Raw genomic sequence first — 20,080 nt, 5'->3', positions numbered from 1 at the left:
ACGTGTGTGATGCGAATGTACAAAGATAAAAAAAAAAGAAAGCAGCGTTGCTGTGCTTGGAGACGATATTGAAGCCCAAGTAAATGAAGAGTGAAAATATAAAAAATAGCAATATAAAAACGACTATCTGTAACACGTAGGTGTAGGAACACTGCAGCGAAATACCGATACAAAGTTCGCAGTAACCCTCTTATCGCCTCTTTTCCAGACGCACGTACACTTGACCAGCTCTATTCATTGTGGAGGAGAGAAAAATGACCTTGTGCCGGGGATGGTCGTGACATCTTTAATTCCCATTTCTTTCTTTAAAACACGCGCATATAAGAAAAAGTTTGTAGTGAATTCTCGTTCCTATTTAGGAACACTCGTACTACAAAGAAAATGAGAACATTCTTAGTTCACTGAAGAAAGCTATTCTTACTAGATCGTTGAGAGCATCGAGTCTAGCAACAATAAAGGGGTTGATTTAGGAGTGTAAATACGTACAATAGACAGAATACGTACAAAAAAAAAGGAGCAAAACAAGCGAGGACGGCATGTAGACCACCAATTTTAGGTAACGCTGCTATTACGGTACCATTCCTGAAAATATTCCGTGGCCACGGGTTCGTTGTACATTCGTGCGCAGCTGCAACACAACAAATAAAATTCGACTTCGGGGTGGTTCAGGGGCCCTTCAATTAGATGGTGTCAAGAATGACGTCATGTGGTAATGTGACACTGAATGATTGTCAAAATAACATGGACGTTGGGATAGTCAACACGCCCCCGCACAGAGTTCTGAAACACGTGGGTCCCATATAGCTCCGGCCGTGTCATGCTATCCGCCCTCTTTCTGAGTTTTAAGGGCGAAGCTCCTCTAACCTTGTCATGCGCCATGCGTGACCCAGAGAAGTATAGACAAGAAAGGAAAGGAGGCAGTATCTCCCGAACAGTATAATAGACGGCGCTGTATCATAGAAGTACATACAAATTTCATTGATTGAGGATATTTCAGATGGCGCTGTACCACTACTCTCCAATTGGCTTCTTCACCGGCTGTGCCTGGGTACGCGAAGAACGAGTGCCTCTCTTAGATTCCTGGATAGCCACCGTACGTGCCGGATCGTTGGTGGAGCATTGACGAAGCAAAGAAGCGGGCACTTTGAAGACGCTTGCGCACGGCGTCCTTGGCTCGCGTCTCGTCGGGGTTACCCGCGCGCCATCTGCACTCTCGAACGCGATCGGACGCATGTACGCAACGGACGCTTCGTCCCACTCATCATCATTCATCCCGTGGATAATCTGTGATGGCTTTTACTGCGCGCTTGTTTAGAAACTTGGGGGTATTTGTAACACTTCAAATTTGTGCTGAAATTTAGCTCTGTGTTTCTTTTGTCCCCACTTTTAAAGCAGGCTTTTTTTACGAGTCTTCAACTCGTTTGTAGACTTCTAACATTTTAGTAATTCTTGATTTATAGCTTCAAGCATCCACAGAAAAACCCCACCACCTTTGCATATGCTTGAACAAAGAAAGAAGTTGCCGCTGCTTGGTTACAACCTTACATGCGATAAACTTAGCCGTGTCACACCCCTTAGAGGCCACTGTCATATGATAAGTCACAACGCAGGCCGCGCTGGAATTGCGTTCTGGAAAGGCAATCAGAAAGATAACGGCACTCGTGGTTGCTTGGATTTATTTTCCGGCAGCGATGTACTTCTGCTCCACTCCTTGAGCAGAAAAAGTTCTTCCTTTACAACGCCGTTAAAAGTTGTAATCTACTCGCATGGCCCACGGCCTACTTTTCAAAAGCGCATTCGAGATGTTTTGTAACCGTTAGTCATTCGTGACCTTAGTGGACTGTGGTACACACAGTGGCTCTCACCAGACCTTCTAACGAGAACGGGTTGCTGAATAACCTCTATGAGAGCTGCATTTCACCCACCCTTTTCGAAGCACACGCACATACAAGCGAACGCACGCCCGCGTGCTCAAGTTCCACTTCCTTGAGTGGGAAAGAACGCGGAGCTCTAATTTGTTGGGAACACGCGCCTCCTACGTGCAGATTCAATATCAACGCGTTATGTGCTTACAGACGCGCTTTTTATAACTTCCAACGTGATTGCACGCTGCCTCGAGATCAAAGGTCCCTCATTGTTCCCGAAAGCCCTGAAGTCCAATATTGAACATTCCCTCACCTGGGCGTTATACAGTGCAGGATAATGACATTGAGTTCCGTTAGTGAGAGCAAGCTAAGACCATGCGCAGTCCTTAGGCTTGTGAGATCCCTACTCCTATGTTCTAATCCTATTGAGCGCAAACGTACCATTCACTTTCAGTGAGTGAATTGAAACACTGTAGATGCAAAGTACAACATTTCAAACTTATGTTGTAACAGTGGCATTAAGATGTGAAAAAAAAAACCTAGTGTATGGAGTTGCTTTCCTATTTTTTCTTCGTTCAGTGCTGTGAAGTTTTTTTTTTTGTAAGATCAATACCTTTAGAAGTATTAGCGTATATTACGCACAACGCAAAAAGTGAGAATATAAGAAAGGATAACTGCTGATGATGTTCAGTCCATGTACGTTGAACTACCTTACCCCGCCTACTAGTTGGTGTGGCGTTACTTATGATAAATCCAAATTCATTAGCCGGAACGCCATTTGATAAGCCATCCTAGTGTAACTACGCTTATTTTTTTATTTCCGCAGAGCTACTGAGATGATACTGGAGAACAACGTCACTTACTTTAGTGAAAGGACAACAGAAAATAAACTAGCTGTAGTAGGATACAGCATGAAAAATGAATACGCTAGTAACAAATATATTCAGAAAACAGAATGAGGGTCAAAATTGGTTCAGGACACATGCCCAAATGCAAGGGCTTCTGGGATATAAGATAGCTCAGACCATACAAGGATTTTTGAGGAATTGCATCAGACTACCTTAAAACGAACCTCTCATAAACACTGCAGTGTCCTTTAATGGTTAATAATGCACTTCCCGTTGTTTACCAGTGAAAATATCTGATATTTATTCAATTTCTGAAATTATTGAGTTTGCTTTACTAAAATGTATATGTTTTAGTTTGATTATATTTTGGTGTTCTTGTTTGCTGTATTTTTAAGTCATCATAACGCTTCATTTTAGTTCCAGAACGGTTAAATTTTTAGTTTAGGGGTGAAGCTCCTTATGGCGTAACCTGTGCGTACCCCGTTGTCGTAGCGAAAACCTGTGGCGCATACCCGCAGCATACCAGTGGCACACACCCACCCTCTGGCACATATCCACATGTCCAAATGTTACGCAAAACGTAGCATGGCGTTGTTATCGCGTTCTCGGACTTAACATAGCGCTGACAGTACAAATGTGGTACATACTCTTATTTAGTCCTTGGATTGTCCGCTGAATGGTGGTACTTGTATATGACGAATATATGATAAAAAGAAGTGAGATGGGGGTACTTGACGTGCTAACTAAATGAATGAATGGACGCATGAACGGACGGACAGACAGACACACGGACGGACGAATGAACGCGTAGACGCACAGATGGACCCACGATCATGTAGGTGTATGGATGGTCTGACGCACGGACGGATGGCTAGACGCATGAACGGAAGCACGGATGGATTGGCGGGCGCTTCGCCCCTCTCATCATCATTCATTCCGTGGATATGCTGTGATTTTTTTGTTTGTGGGTAGTTCTGAAACTTTCCCGACCTCCCTGCATGTCGAACTCCCACATGGGGCTAAAATGCAGCCTCCTGTACACAGTTGGGAATTCCTGTCAGCTCCATATAGGCATAACCGACTTTACCCATTATAGAAAAACACCTTGCATATTTCAATATTATAACCTATTTGGCAGGACGTTAGCTTGGCGAGTTTGCATGACAACTGGCTAAGTTCTTGCTGTCTCACGAAGGCGGGTGCGTCTACACATTCTTAACACGTGTGGTCATCATTTCCCTTGTTCCTTGATATGCACTGTTTTTCAGTCAAAAGAATCGGCACTAAATGAAACGCGCTCGCAGGTCACGATCGTGGGACGGCTAGTTTCCTCACTTGAATATCTTAGAATGTCAGAAAACAACTTATACTGTCCAGCTCTATATCTGCACTTTGCAAATAGGTATCAATAAGAGACTGGTATATTTGAAAGAAGAAAAGCAGTGATGACTATGATAAACTTGCAATAACGCTTGTGTAAACAAAAAATGCAATTTCATTTCGGGTCATCTTATTCTTATATATTACACACGCCTCTCTCACGTACCGCTATTCAGTGCTTTGCCACCTATTTTTACAAAAATGTACTATTATTACGACAAGCTATGCTTCATTTATACAGTGTGCTACAAAAAAAAAACAAAGCTCAGACGATGCTTGAGCTTCGCTTTCTATGGTAGAGGGTGATAGCATAAACAGACCGTGGTTGTTTCGTCTCTTCAATCGCTGGGCGAGCTTTTGTCACTTAGTGGAGACCTATACAGTGCCGCAAAGAAAGCCACACTGCGGGTGTGCTCTTGGTATAATATCCACGCAGGCGAAGTGACAAAAGCGGCAACCGCATCAATGCGTAGTGGTGGGCTCTGGCTTGAAGCGCACACGGGCGTCCTTTGGGCCAAGTCACGCAGTTTCGGTCAAGTCTCTCAAGAAACTCAACGATTTGCGTAACGCGATTCGCACATGACTTATATCAAGAGCTCTCCCTTAGTATGCGAAAATATACATGCCTGGTGGCCGAGTGGCTAAACGCATCCAGCTACAAAGCAAAAGGTCGCTGGTTAAATCGCCCGTCGGAGTCGAACCACACAATTTAGATTGGAATCATTTGCTTACGTACTAGCAAGCACCTTTGGCCTATCTATCTATCTATCTATCTATCTATCTATCTATCTATCTATCTATCTATCTATCTATCTATCTATCTATCTATCTATCTATCTATCTATCTATCTATCTATCTATCTATCTATCTGTCTGTCTGTCTGTCTGTCTGTCTGTCTGTCTGTCTCCGTACGTTTGGATGCTCTTAGGATCACCCCCTTATCTTGGGATACGTTAAAATTAGTACGGGAGGGATTGACGGATACGTTTGGTAGGTGACGACATAAAAAATTGAGAGACCTTTGAGAGGTGAACGCAATAGCGATATTCTGCTGCTTGTGCGTACTTCAAACACTAAGCGTAACCCAGGTGGTCTAAATTTCTGCAGCCCTCCACTGCGGCATCTCTCATAATCATATGGTGGTTTTGGGACGTACCTCACATATCAATCAAACACTAAGCGTACGATATCTTCTCGTGCTTGCTATGCACCCACTACATAACCTTAAGGGTGCAGTGAGGTGTGTGTCTTTTGCAGTTCGTGACAGGCCTGAAACTATGAAGTCATTATCATAATACCATGTGCTGACGCCCAATGGCAACGTACGCTTGTACAATACATTATTGGGTAGATTTAGTTGCGCATCGGTAGCAATCAAACGGACGCAGCCTGCTAGCCATTTTAAATGACAGGCCGCGTCCGTACGGCTGCTGCGGACGTGCAACTAAGTCTGCCTATTATGCAAATGATTCACGTACTTTGTAGTAGTCTATCCTAACTCAGACCCAGAATATTTACTGATTTTATTTCCATCTTTCTAGATTTTTTGGTCGTCTGCAGTGTCGAGTAAGAATGTTTAACCACTGATGTTCATAAATTCAGTAACTGCACATCTGGATATTTACACTGATCATTATCTAATTCTTGGTAGTTCATGTAGTGCTTCAAGTGTTCTCTGTAATATAAGCACGAAGCGTAGTTAAAAAAGAAAACAACGCAATGAAGAAGAACGAGCTTGAACGAGTCTTTCGGCGTGATTCATGGAAAAATTTCCTCTAAAATCCAGACGTTGCCGATAACCTTTACTTTGTTGACGCGTCGGGTGCGACAAATGCGTTGTACGTTATGTTTGGCATACGTCTTTTTTACTTGAACTGCCTCAGCCAGCAGCGACGAAACATCAGCTCCACGACCGCCATACACAGCCAGGAAACTTCGCTGAGTGCTCGCTTAGTGTTCGTTCTATGCTTGCTGTTCGCAGTTACGGTGCCAGCAAGCCATTTTCTATAAGTGGCGCTTTCTAGCGAGGATGCTCCTGGGTCTAACGACTAGAGAGAGAGAGTGGAAGTGAGAAAGAAATTTGACATCACTGCTTTTGCTTGGTATCCTTCTTCCCACGGGCGTCAGCCTATCGATGCATTTAAGTGAGCACCACATCCACTACCTCGTCTCCGAGGCAATGTCGATCACTTATAATTTTGGACAGTTTTAGGTCGCATTTTATATTTATTGCTTTTCTTCCACCAAGGCTGGAGTCATTTTCGATATTTTGAAGCGCACAAAAGATGCTGCCACGCTCAAACTATGACTCTCTTATGTGTTTGTTATTATTATTTTTATTTTTTTAGCATATGCTTTGTGTATTCCTACCTCTATTTTTTTTCATATTCGTCCGCATGACGCGACATTAAAGACTGAAGGCTTGTGGTTGCCATTTGAACTTGCCTGGTTGTGGCGCAGTATTTCTTGATTTGATTGATATGTGGGGTTTAACGTCGCAAAACAACCATACGATTATGAGAGACGCCGTAGTGGAGGGCTCCGGAAATTCCGACCACCTGGGGTTCTTTATCCAGCTCCCTAATCTGAGCACACGGGCCTACAACATTTCCGCCTCTATAGGAAATGCAACCGCCGCAGCCTGGATTCGAACCCACACCTGCGGGTCAGCAACTGAGTACCTTAGCCACTAGACCACTGCGGTTGGGCATGGAGTATTTCTTGAATGACTTAATCTTTTGCAGCGGTATCATGTGAACCTATACAAAGTAAGAGCAGATGAATTGGAAAGATGTGGCAATTATGCAGATATCATCATCTACTGTTCTACTCAATAATAATAAAAATGGGAAAAAGAGACGTCAGACAGGAAGCCCGCTGCAAATGCCGACGTCCCTTCATACGTACTTACAAGTATACACTACTGATGCTTTCGAGCACTACCACAATTGCAGTCAACAGTGCGTGGGTGAGCACGAAAGTCATTCATAATTATAGGCTCACAGTATTGCGGATTCTTACTTGTCGTCGGCTAGGAACTTTGCCCGTGCCTAACACAGAAAGCCTATCTTGTACGTATACCATGATATGCAATGTTGTAGCTTTCCTTCAATCTACAACTTAACTCTGACCAAAATGTTTCTTCAGATTTCAAAATGAGCATGCGATTTGTACGTTGTTGAAAGTAGCGCAGTCATGTGTTTCAACATGCACATATATGTCTCCATAATAATTTTATAATTATTAAGGACTTTTAGTCATCATATATAATTATGAATAATTAATATTTGTCATTACCAAAATATATTAGCGAGTGCTCAAGTGCAACTGGAATCGAGGAACAGTATGTACTAGTTTCGCTTCGCGTGAGGCCGTTGGAATGCTGCGAAATCGTGCCGCGGGATACTTAGAACATGCACATATGTACTTGTACACATATATACTGGCCGTTTTGCTTCATATATGTCAATACGAAAGATTAGTACTAACTTCAAAGATGCTATTCTTGCAAGTATCCTTAACCTAATTGGAAAGCCTATTACTAAATTACATGGATCGCGCACACCGATACAAACAGACGCTAAAAAACTTGTCGAGCCTTCGCAATCTCGCGAGAAGTGGGGCAAGGCAAGCTGACTGACGCGTCCGCGTGACTGCCGTACTACTCTCCTTTTTCTGTCCCCGTGAAAGAGAAGGAATTGATATGACCTGAAAGAACAGCTAGAACATACTATCATCCATATCTTGTTCATTACCAGTAGTATCTCAACTCTTTTTATGGCAATTGCCTGCACATTCGCAAAGCTCTCTCCACTGCAGAAAAACAAGATGGGCTTAACCTTGAACGCTTACAGCGTATGTCACAAACCTGCGAGACGCAGCCGTTATTTCTAGTCCAGCGGATTTCCTGGCACACTACTTGAAGTTCCAAGTGCGAAGATGTGCAAAAAAAGACAGTAAAAAATAAGCATGGCCGTGCTAGCCTGTTATGGCACTTACACGTGTATTCAGGTACGCTTGAAGCGAATGGGATAAATCACTCACCTTCACAGAAAAGCCTACGGCGTGGCCAAACCGAGGCGTTCATGGGGGACAAATAGTAAACCCGAGGATTCCGAGGCCCCAATATGCAAACAACCGTGACGGGAGCGTTCAGGTGAAATCGCCGCAGTCGAATGCTGCAGCAGCGTGAGCGTCATTAAAAAAAGAAAAACACGAGTCCCATTCTGCCTCACCCTCGTTTGAAGCTGACGCACTAGCGTACATGCCGAGCGTACAGAAACCCACACAAGCCGGCACCCTGTTGCATAGGACATCTACACAAACTTTGCCGAGCTTGTACCACGACACCCACGCACATTGTGTGGGTAATTAATGGCGCGCTGCTCAACAAAGCGTGGCAAACTGTCGGAGCTTGGCCCTGTAGGTGTGGGAACAAACGTGCGCTTTGTAACTGGTTGATCATGTGGTCGAATTGCTCGCTACTTCATACAATGTCTTAGTTTCTGAGTCGTCTTTTGCTTCTCTTGTTCACAACCACGGTAGTTAATTTACTATTATTTGCAGTCATCGCCCTTTAGCTGTCAAAGCAGCAAAGAGAGGAGATATCGAAGCTATGCAATGTACTATCAGCGCACTCATTTTCTAGTGAAAGGTTATACCTTATCAGCGAGGTTCATGTAAACGAGAGCTAACTCTAGTGATAGGTGCATGTTCATGCTGTGGCGGACCTAAATATAGTTTTCCCACACTATAGCCTATACGATGTCAGTGCTTGTGTTCTTGATAGGTCAGATATAATATAGGAAGATGCCGCACAATCACCTCGCGTGCTGTTCTCCGTTCTCTCACTCGATTATGACTGCTCACCCTTAACGACATCTCCCTTTTCTTTTTGGTTGCGCCAGCCCAGCTGTATTAATAATAATAATAATAATAATAATAATAATAATAATAATAATAATAATAATAATAATAATAATAATAATAATAATAATAATAATAATAATAATAATAATAATAATAATAATAATAATAATAATAATAATAATAATATTTCATTGTGTTCGTGCATTAAAAACATACGCCGTGTGTTATGCTTCATGGGACTCAAATACCCAAATATTTTATACATAGTTCTCGTGTTCTCTCAAACGTCCACCCAAAATCTGACATTCAGTGCCTGCTTTGCGAGTTTGAAGCGAGTTTTGAAGAGCAATTAGAGCACATAAATTTAGAATTTTTTTCGCTGTACGTATGAAATTAAGGAAAGCCACAACACCTAAGAAACAACGTTTCGTAGTTTAGTGACTATGCAGTAATAGGCGTACTTGGTTAGCGGTTATTTTGTCGTTATTTTATACTTTACCAAGTGCAGCGGGGTGAGAGAGAAAAGTATTTTTATTCGCTTCAAGCAAATGACTAAACACAACTGAATATTAATATTGGCACTAAGGAGCCGGTGCTTCACTGGTCACGATGCATCGGGGCAACATAACATTTTCTTTTCACGTCGTAACTTGTTTCTCTCACCATACAGCTTAAACAATGCATGGGACGTCAGAACATGTACACAAAAAAGCCGCAGCGGCAGCAGACATTCATTTATTGTGGGGTTTAACGTCCCAAAACCACCATATGATTATGAGAGACGCCGTAGTGGAGGGCTCTGGAAATTTTGACCACCTGGGGTTCTTTAACGTGCACCCAAATCTGAGTACACGGGCCTACAACATTTCCACCTCCATCGAAAATGCAGCCGCCACAACCGGGATTTGATTCCGTGACCTGCGGGTCAGCAGCCGAGTACTTTAGCCACTAGACCACCGTGGCGGGGCACGCAGCAGACATGGTTAACTGAAGTGAAATAAGTAATGCAAATACCACTCCGAATGTGTTTTATGAACTATGAACAGAAAATGGTAGAGGACGAAGTCTGAGGTCAAGGCTGACACGTCGCTAGCTCCGTTACTAAACTACAGAAAATAAATCATGCCTTGACCTTCCGACAACAAACATCTGTAAAACCAAGTTCCATTCCAGGACTTAGCGAGGACGAGAAGGCCACGTCGTTTTTCATCTTCCTTTGGTTTTTAAGCAGAATTGACTCCGGCGTTGCTCAAGAGCCAACCTCGCAATTCCAACACAGAGAAACATTGTATTGAGATGAAAAGTTTTGTTTCAGTTAGGGTAAGGTTACCTTAAGGAAGGCTTATCACGCATACAATTTTAGACTGAATATGCCACAAGAAAGAGGCACGCGTTCCCATTGACTCCATTCACCACCCGTAATAACACATTAAAATGTTTGTTTTTAACCAGGGCAATTACCGAAAGGAATAATCTTCATAACGATGTTGTTTCGCAGTCGTCTTTGAGTATTCTTGTCATGCAGCTTCAACAATAACTGTGTGTGCTTTATTACTTGAAGTAGTGCTTTGTGTTTCGGTCGCTTCAGAGTTTATTTTACGCTGCTGGTCATCTTGAATACAGAGTTTATTTAATTTTGCTGGATGCCCCTGTGCCTGTTTATGGCGAATTGTCAGGTTTTTTTGTCTTTTTTGTCTTCTCAAAGCCTGTACATACTTTGTGTTATTTTTATTCTGTTCTCCATTTGTAAAATTAAAAATTTATACCCACTCTGCTAAAACCCTCATTGAAGGTTACAGTGTTGTTAACCAAAACATAAAAACCATGTACCCCTCGAGAAAGGCGGGAAAAGTGTATGCCCTTATCCCGTTTTGCTTTCGCGTATTCATCTATTGATGTAATTTAGGGGCTGCGAAAACTTCGGGTAGCTCTATGTTTAAGCTTGAAAGCGACACCTGTAGCCCATACTGCAGCTCCCGTTTAGTTTATTTTTGATGCACCAATGAAAAACAAGCGGGTTTAAATGGTCACTCTGGCATTGCTGCTATTAAATTAGCAACAACCATCCATTTGGTCCCATATTTGACCTGGATTCGGGTCCTCGAAATGCTCGTGTGAACACGAAGTGTGTATTTGCACGTATGACGCATTGTGCAGATGTCACACATTTCAATTGATGTGCGCAAGTACAATGCGTGTTTAACGCGGAAACTGACAATACGTGCCAAAACAAAGAAAACCTAATATTCATTCCGGTGATCCGTTCTTGCTCTGTATGCAAACGTTTTACAAATATGGAGGAAAATAGTTCAGTAATAACTTGTAAAGAGCAACATGAGGAATTCTAAGTATCTTAAGTTTGGAAGTGCTGACAAAAGTTACCTTCTTTTCATTGTCATGTTAGCTATGACTGAAAATAAAGCCCCATCATTATGTGCAGGACACAAATAACGATCACGAAAAGATAGAAAAACAATGAAGTGACGGAACTAATTAGAATACATAACTGTCTTAATCGCTTGCATGTTTATCGGCCAGAGTTTTCAGCCTACGTAATGAATCTGCTTGCAAGAAGCACTCGTGAGAATTTAAAAAAAAACCTTTAAAGACAATCAAACACCTCGAACTTATAATACAAGCACATGCGTATTCAAAATCAACACCAGGTCTTAAACGAAAATTCAAACACAAATCTGGCACTATACATAAACCACGAACAAGCTATCCTAAAAATAAAATAAAAACTGATGAAAATATCTGAGAACACAGTAACACTGCTTCTATCGAAATGCCACTGGTTTCGGCCCGTTCTTCGCACGGATGCTCTGCGATTGCCGAAAAAGTAGTCTGAAGAAGTAGCTGTCCACGCATGAATACTTGCCTGAGTAATGAAAGAGCAGGGAACATGCATATAAGATTGTTCAGAAAAGATAAGTTGGTCTCAAAACACCATCCAACTACATTTATAAGCGCCAAAAAGTTCGAAGTGTAAGTGAGATGCAGTTATACGTGAAAACTAGATTTTTTTTTAGTTGTCGCTCACGCCAAAAGAAGAGTGCACAAGTGCCTCTTTGTTTGCACGCCTTGGATGCAGTGCCATTTTCATGCATGAATGCTTAGGCAATGCTGTCAGCGGTGCTGATATGGAAAGAGTGTAGCGATTGACATGCGGAGGGTGCGGAGACCCTTTTATTTATAACGTCGGAAAGCTACGCAAGGCGAACAGAACGTGCGAAGAAGCAAACCACACCCTACATAAATATGCATTGTCAGAAAGGGTGATTGAGCAAAGGAATCATGTTGTTAAGGTGCATCAAGCACCTTAACAACACTATGAGGAAAACCACTATGAGCACATGGGTTTTTAGTTCAAGCACTTATCTACGCAGGTTTCGTGCAGTCGTCGTCACACTGTCTTCTTGTACATTTAGTGTCAATACGAGTACGAAAACGAAAACACAATAACGGGCTGACGAAAAAAAGGTGGTAGCTTGAAATCCCGAAGGATGAGGTAGAACTAGTGCATTCAACGACAAAGTAAATACATCTCCGACAGGTGTGCAAGTACGCAGAATCCTTTTAAAGTTTATGCTCAGCTATGCGATCCCGAAATTCCAGTGTCCTACTCTTTGTGGCAAAGGGGGGCAAAGGAAGATCAACGTGGGCGTGTCGGACCTGTTTTCTTTTTTTTTCTTTACTTTCTTCCTTTATATTTTTAGGTGCGCATCACTTTAGGCTTTATGATGTCGTATTGGCCTCGAGAACATAGTGTGGTGACTCCTACGTGATGACGTCACTCATAGGATCCTGGGTTGTGTCGTCTGCTAGAGCACCGTATTTTTTTTCTGCACTTTTGCTGTAGACACCATGCGTGCTTCCCTTTGTATTGAAGCTACAAAATGGTGCTCCCGATGGCACTCTCGTATGTAATTCGCATAGTCAAATTGCAACTAAAAACTGGTGCTGCCATGCGGGACAAGGCAAGCGGTGTCGCAAAAGCAAAGCTGCCATATTCCACAACTATTACCCTAACTGGGACGTCAAAACGATCGCAGCGCTGCCATCTCTAGTAGAGGCCCTCGCAGCCAATGCTTTCATGGTATGCTGGGATCTCACGCCGTCACTTTGCGTCACGAAGGCAAAACAACGTGTAGCATGGTCAAGTGTAACATAGGCTCGTATAATGAAACATAGCAATGCGGGAGGAAAGGTAACTTAGAGCAACCAGGAGTGATATGCGTGTGAAGGGGAAGGTATGTAGGAAGCGAGAGGGTAGGACATAGCGTAGCCATGTTCGTAGTCACACAGGAGAGGTGTATAGCAGAATCAGGCAAAGAATGACATAGCGGTAGTGGTGGTAAAACCATTTATTGGAAACAGAGGTATGCAGAGACCACTTGATAAGGGCACGGCACCCTCCACTAGTAAGGGGGGATCCCTAGTACGGAATCCTATTGGTGTCGTTGGTGGCCTGGGCTTCTCGAACTAAGGCCTTTTAGGCCTGAAGTTCAAAGGGACCAAGAAGGATTGCCTCCCACTCTTCGACGGTTCGGTTGGGTAGAGGGGGTACAGCAGGGTTAATATGCGTGTAGAAAAGACATTGTAGGGTCAGGAGGTGGCAAGAAAGAGGAGGGAGTGAAGCATAGCGCAGTTATCAATTTCTTCACGAGGACAAGATCATGTACAGTATACAGCCACGGAAAGCATAGTCATTTGTACTATAATTTAACAATTTAACCAGGGGGCGGAAAGGGGACGTTATGAGGGAAATGATGAGGAGGAGCTTGAAACATCACACTCCCTTGTATAGAACAGTATAGCAAGGGAGTACAGTAAAAGTGATTGCGATGAATTGAGGCCTGAGGGTGGGGAAAACAGCAAGAGGGATGAAGAGGGTGAAACATTGCCGTGTATTGTATAGTGAGGACAAGCAAAAGGAATAGTGGAGATGAATGCGATGGAAACAGGAAAGAAGGGTAAAGCATACCAGAGGCAAGTGTAGCTCGGTATGACAAGGGCACTGAGCGTGAGAAAGAGAGGAGAAATAAAACATAGCATTACCATTAGTAGTGTCGCAAAGAAACGGGGAAAGGGAAGAATGAGACAGATTTTCTCGCAACTTCGCAGCGGTGTCGACGTCATAGACCATCGCGACACAGTCAATGCCAATCGCTAGAGTCGTCATCAGCAAAGGTTCTAGCCAAGCCCCGCACTTACAGCGACAGAGCGAACGATCCCGGGGCCGTGGAAATTTTCAGCCACCAAAATCATCTCTGACAAATTTCAATAAAAATTGACAGTATATCTGAGTCTGGCCACCCCGAAACAGCCAGTGCCACCCACAGAAAATACGGTCGGCAGTCAGGGTGCTCGCAGTTGATGGAAAACGTCACCGGTGCTGAAGTGAAGCACAATGAGATGGTTATATTTTTTTAGTGGCTTGGGCTGGGGTACACGTTCACTGGCTGAAAAATATGTGGCACGGCAAATGATTATTTCGTTAGGACTACCAGTGCGTGCAAACGGGGTAAGTTTTCACTGTAGGAATTCATCGGTGAGAAGGCTTTTGGGGAGAAAGCAAGTGAATTTGTGCACATAATCTACGATTGCCGACCACTGGTAAATTTTGTAAGTTATTATGAGTTATCATAGGTTATCAGACCCCAAGATAGAATGGTTAACATTATTTCATTATGGGCTTCAGCAGAATCATTACAACTCATTGTCTCTATAATATGTTCTCTATGCGCCACATGCTCATTGTATCTTAGGCCGCATATTCTACGAAGTTACGTCCCGTAACACAATTATTTTGACATATATTGTCCACTTTTCTATATTTCGGCTGGTGAAGGCACAGAATTAGCTTATAACATGCAATATTTTGCCACTTGTGCGTGTGCCTTGTACTCTGGAGCAGTAATAACCTGAAAATTGTTATCGCCTTGTTAGAGCTTAAGTGAATTGACTTATGTCATTAGACATATATCAAAAACAGTATTTTGTTACAGAGACAAATTTTACACCAGGAATTATGGCCCTTTGTTATTCCATCGGAGCGATATACCAAGCGCTTAGCACTCGCCGGCTCAGCCCAATTGGTATTCTAATATTCATTCCTTATTTTCTATAGGTTAGTTTATTACCACCTTACTGACATTCACTGCTGCATCTGCGAACAGCCCACACATTTTGGCCCAAAGTCTATAACGTATTTTCTTCCCAATACGAGAAGTTTGTGCAATCACGGTTGTACAGCATTTTGTTATCTTTATTTTTGTATGCTATTGAGGCTTTTAGCTTGAAAAAGTATATATTATGCTGTATGATGACTTCGACGTTTTGCCAAAATACAATTTTGGCAATTTTTCAAGGATAACACCTTCGCAATCACAAGCATTTTGGGTCAGAAACTGGTGGTTCAAACCTATTTCAAATTCACGTTTCCCTAATCTTTTTGGATTGGTTGTTATTAAAGGTAAATTTGCGTTGTTTGACAAGCTGCAATTCAGATTTAAAACTCATGTACGAGGCAACAACCTCCGTAATCACAGTATGGGTCCCCCAAGACCCCATTACTGTGATGCTATTCACCTTTATTTTGATTCCTGCGACAGAAACTTATAAGTGGAAGTCACGCTTTAGTTTTCAATTGCTCACGTTGCCATCTGTAAGCCTGTTATATCGTGCAGCAACACGTTTTGGGCTGGTTGGGTGAGGGTGTTGGGAAGGTAATTCAGGCATTCATGCGGCCTAGTTTTTCGATACAGTTTCCTGAAGATTACCATAGACTGGTTTTGAGAACATTTTCTTAATGTGAAATCGATTTCCATTTTGGCCCAGCTTCACGAACAAGAACTACAAAACAATAGATGCAAAGCCGATGCAAGTACAGAGAAATAGACGTCAAGACTTCCTTCTTGTTCAATTATTCATTTTTTTCTCGTATATCGCATCCTGAAGGTTCTGTAGGAAAACAGCTTTGCGAAAATAAGTTTGAGTTCATCAGATGTCTATCATTTATTGAAATTCAAATTGAAGGTATTTGATTTGGTGCGACGCCAAGATGAAGTTAGAGTTTCTGTTAGGTACAGTGTGTTTTTCAACCTCGTGCTCGGCACTGTGACGGATTGCCATAATTGTACTGCCTCGTGGTTTCGTGTGGCAGAATACGCTAATCTGAAGGTGTGTTTTTTTTCCATTCTTTCCACGTTGCACATTGTTTATTTTGTTCTTAGATGAAATACTGCATGAAAACCTAGTGACATATGCACATGTTTTTGAAGGTATCTTCCATGTGTGCCCCCTGCTTTCCACCTTTACCTGCTTCCTTCCTCCTTCCTTGCATGCTCAAAAGATATTAGCGTACCTTTCACGAAGTAGTGCAACCTTCAGTCGCAGCAGAGCTTGTGGCCACAAAACTGTTCTTGATTCGCTGGGGAATGAATATCTGACTATTCCCTATGACAACCACTGCTTTGTATTATATCATACATGGATAAGATGGTTGTCTTTTCAAAAATATACTCGAGCATCTGTTTTTGTCTCCACGTGGATTAGTTTCACTGATTCTCTAGCTTTTTGTGTTTTCTTCATTTTTCTCTCGTGTATCTCGTTTTCTTTTTTCTATACTTTCTCTTTTTGTCTCCTCCTGTTTATTTCTTTTCTCGAATACTCTATTTTTTACTCCTTTCTCCCTTCCTTTCTTTTTTGCACTGTGTCGGTCCTCGTTCTCCCTTCCTTCTCATTCTCTTCCCTTCATCTGCCCACTTCGTCTTCACTTTCCTTTCCCACCACCTTGTAATACTGTCTTATACCGGTGTCACACGGTCACTTTAGATTGCGATCTAGCCTGATCCGGATTGAATGTTCGCGATCGTGGTTGGTTCCTTTACGTGAGCTGAAGGAAGTATAGCCAATCACAGTTGATAAACTTTATCCCGCTGGGACTTAATCTCGATCGCCTCTACACGTGTGACGCAGTCATTAAATGCTTGCACAGAAGTAACCGATTTCCACCAATAAGTCTAACACTTTATGCAGTAGTACGAAAATGCCTTCAGTTCATTAAATTTTGTCGTTATCGCAAAATATCAGCGTTTAATAATGAAAATAATAAAACTTTTGTATTGAGGCTCTATACTGTAATCGCAGTTCTTTACTAATCAAACTCCCTATCTTTCCTCATTTATTCCTCCTCCTTTACTGAGTGCCCTATTACAACATAGAAATTAGAGTGGTAGCCCGACTCAATAAAACCTAAAATACTTTATCATCCTATCCACGCATAGATCACGAAAATGCTCTTGTGTGTGATAACCGCAACTAAGGGAGTCGCCATGTGCCTTCCTTATCTCACTCTATTATCTGTCACGACACCTCACCTCAGGTCATCCCGTGACTTGACATAATAAATATTTAAAACATATACCGTCACATTAGGCAGCTCAGTAGCGATTCTAATTCTTCCAAAGAACATTTTGTCAAGCGGGAGACTCTCATAATGGGTTGACAATTTGTGCTGTGCAAGGAGCTGCACTGTGGTCTGACTGACAGCCGCATCAGTTCTTGTTAGTGATATCATAGCGAAGGGGTAGGCTAGTTTCTTACGCAATTTCCTCTTGCCAGGCCGAAAATTCAAGAATGATTCAAATAAAATAAAGCATGATTCTGAATGGTGATCGCACCCGGGTCGTTTTTGTGGTAAACTAGTGTTCTACCACACACCCACACGCCTGCTCCTGAATACACTGAGAATAACTTCTCAGTCTTGGCAATGTAGGGAAATTAACCCACGCTTTACAAACATACTCGTCTTGTATACACGCTTCACAATACATCATGAGCTATAGCAGTAATGATGCGGGGTACAAACTTACATTGCTACCGGGCGTCGGCACTTGGGATTATAATAATCACTTCATAGTTTAAAGCCGGTCATCCCCAACAAAAGGCACACACGTTCCTACACCTAATTTCTTCATACACGTAGTAGGTGCACAGCAATTTCGAAAACGTTTCATGCGCCAAGTGTTTGAAGTACGCCCGAGGGACATGATATCACTGTCGCGCTCAACTCTTGATAGCGAAGCGTAATGGTCTCTTAATGCTGTTTTCTGTGGCGTAGCATAGAAAGGGGGTAGCATGAAAAAGTGAGATTGAAAAAACATGAATAGCGGAAGGGAGTTGTGAAGGAGAAAACGAAAGATATAAGAAGAGCAGCAAGGCATGTAATAAAAAAGACGAATAGAAAAAAAAGGAAAGAGAGAAGACGAGATTTAAAATACAGAAAAATATCAATACATTATGAAAACAGAATAAAGTAAAGAAAAAGAAATAAGAAACAGCACGACAAGAAATTAAAAAAAGAACAGTGATAAGAACACTCCGACAGAAAATGATATACAAAGGCGTGAAGTAGAAAAAAAGCCAGAAAAAAAAGAGGCCAAATATATCTACGTATGGTAATTGTAAGCAAGGAGTAGGAAAAAATTGGCGGGTACCACGTACAGTGGGTATCGATTATATGATAAGCACGAATTAGAAAGGCGGATAAGTCATTTTAAAATCAGCAAAACGTTACGCGGTGGAGGTAAATGATGCCGTACATGACTTTGGTGTTATGATTTTCATGTCTGGATGTGTCGTTTACCTTCGTTATCTATTCGCATCACGTATTACCAAGTTTAGTATATGCGGAGCGAGCGAAACGACCGCGAGCACGCTTTGATTTGATTGATTGATTTGTGGGGTTTAACGTCCCAAAACCACCATATGATTATGAGAGACGCCGTAGTGGAGGGCTCCGGAAATTTTGACCACCTGGGGCTCTTTAACGTGTACCCAAATCTGAGCACACGGGCTTACATTTCCGCCTCCATCGGAAATGCAGCTGCCGCAGCCGGGATTTGAACCCGCGACCTGCACGTCAGCAGCCGAGTACCTTAGCCACTAGACCACCGCGGCGGGGCGACCGTGAGCACGCTATGAGCATGGTATGTTGCATGTTCTTACATGAAGACGCGTGTCAGGATTAGCACGTTTGCACCAGTCATATATTTTCATCTTCCATTGACATAACTTGACACCAAATTTGGTATATGTGGAGCAAGCAAAACGACCACTAGCACATCATGAAGGGCCCAATATACTCCAAGGTAACGTTAAAGCGTGCGCACGCTGTGCACAGCGACGGTACGTTAGCAAAACGCGAGCATTCTATATAGTCTGACGCCAGGTGCGATCGGCGCGACCAGTGTTCGTCGGCGTGGCTCGATGGCAACCTGTGCGAAGTGTGACATGCTGCATTTCGTGCCGATCCGTTACACAGGCAACACTGCATCTCCCTCTTTTCATGACGGTCGGACGCTGAACGCGGTGAAACGCGCATGCGTCAAAGCAACGCAGCGCGACGCGCGCCTGCGAGTATGTGGCAGAACCGGCGCCTGGCGTGGCGACGCCAGTGTGACGCGTTGAAATGAATACATGTGAGCACGTGCACAGCGTCACGTCGAAATGTATTGCCGCCTTGACTGTGGCATGTAGTCATGTTCTCACGTGACACACATCTCATGATTATCATGTTTGCACCAATCACAATTACTTCGTCATCCAATGACGTCACGTAATACCAAATTTGGTATGTGTGAAGCTAGCGAAACAGCCGCGAGCGCACCTTGAGTGTGGCATGTAGTCATGTTGTTACATGACACGCATCTCATGTTTATCATGCTTGTACCAGCATCATACCTTCATCATGCATTCACGTCTCGTAATATCAAATTCGGTATAAGTGAAGCTAGCGAAACGGCCACAAGCACATCATTAGCGTGGCGTATAGTCATGTTGTTACATAACACGCGTGTCATGATTTTCATGTTAGGGTGTGTCACTTGTGTTTGCCAAGCAATCATGTCATACCGTACCAATTTTGCAACAAGTCATGTCAACGAAACCACCGCAAGAGCTGCAAGACCGTGAAAGGTAAATCATGACATTCCTTGCATACATCTCATGATTTTTATGTTATGACAAATTGAATATGTTCTTGATACAGTCATGTTATGCCATACCATGTTTGGTATCGATACCATTTTTGAAACGGCCAGGAGAGCTAA

Source organism: Rhipicephalus microplus, chromosome 1 (genome assembly GCF_043290135.1).
Source record: "Rhipicephalus microplus isolate Deutch F79 chromosome 1, USDA_Rmic, whole genome shotgun sequence".
Classification (NCBI taxonomy): domain Eukaryota; kingdom Metazoa; phylum Arthropoda; class Arachnida; order Ixodida; family Ixodidae; genus Rhipicephalus; species Rhipicephalus microplus.
The sequence above is the reverse complement of the archived record's forward strand: the minus strand, read 5'-3'. Positions refer to the sequence as shown.